Raw genomic sequence first — 1,047 nt, 5'->3', positions numbered from 1 at the left:
TATCTATCTATCTATCTATCTATCTATCTATCTATCTATCTATCTATCTATCTTGTATTTGTCCCATCTTCGTTGAGCCCTGTGTGGCTAATAAAAGAAATGTATCTATGTCTCAGTCTCTCTCTCTCTATCTATCTACCTCTCTTTTTCTCCCTCCCTCTCCCCCCCCCCTCTCTCTCTCTCTCTCTCTCTATCTATCTATCTACCTATCTATCTAGCTTTTCCTCCCTCCCTCTCTCTCTCTCTCTCTATCTATCTACCAGTCTATCTATCTATCTGTCTGTCTGTCTATCTGTGTGTCTCTCTCTCTCTCTCTCTCTCTCTATCTATCTATCTATCTACCTGTCTGTTTATCAGTGTTTACACCTGTCTGTTTACACCTCTCTCCCTCTCTCCCTCTCTCTTTCTCACTCTCTCGCTCGCTCTACCTTTACCTCTCTCTTTGTACCAAGCCAACAGGTAGTGACCAACACTGACTCCTCAATACCAATTTAAAAAAAAAATCACAGGTTACCTTACAAAAACGCAATAACGTTCTCCCACCTTCGGCGCCTGTTGGACGCTTCACACTTTAATCTGATATCCATTCCCCACGCCACTCCCAGCTTATCCGTGTGCTACTGGGCCTTTATCACCCTTCGACAGGGATCCTAATCCTCATAATATCAGGGATTATCGACATATTCTTTTCTGTTAATCGTTTCAGTCCTTGGACTGCGGCCATGCTGAGGCACCGCTTCGAAAGGTTTTGTTGGATAGAACAAATTGATCCCGGTATTTATTATTATTATTGTACGCGTGTACCCTTAACGTAAGTTCTCAGGGAGATTCAGCGTGACACAAAGTGTGACAAGGCTGGCCCTTTGTAATTACAGGTACAACTCATTTTTGCCAGCTGAGTGGACTGGAGCAGCATGAAATAAAATGTCTTGCTCAAGGACACAACGTGTCGCCGGGAATTGAACTCATGACCTTACGATCGTGAGCCATAATGCCCTAACCACTAAGCCACTCGCCATCACATTATATATATATATATATATATAT

Source organism: Octopus bimaculoides, chromosome 27 (genome assembly GCF_001194135.2).
Source record: "Octopus bimaculoides isolate UCB-OBI-ISO-001 chromosome 27, ASM119413v2, whole genome shotgun sequence".
Lineage (NCBI taxonomy): Eukaryota > Metazoa > Mollusca > Cephalopoda > Octopoda > Octopodidae > Octopus > Octopus bimaculoides.
Note: the sequence above shows the minus strand (reverse complement) of the source record.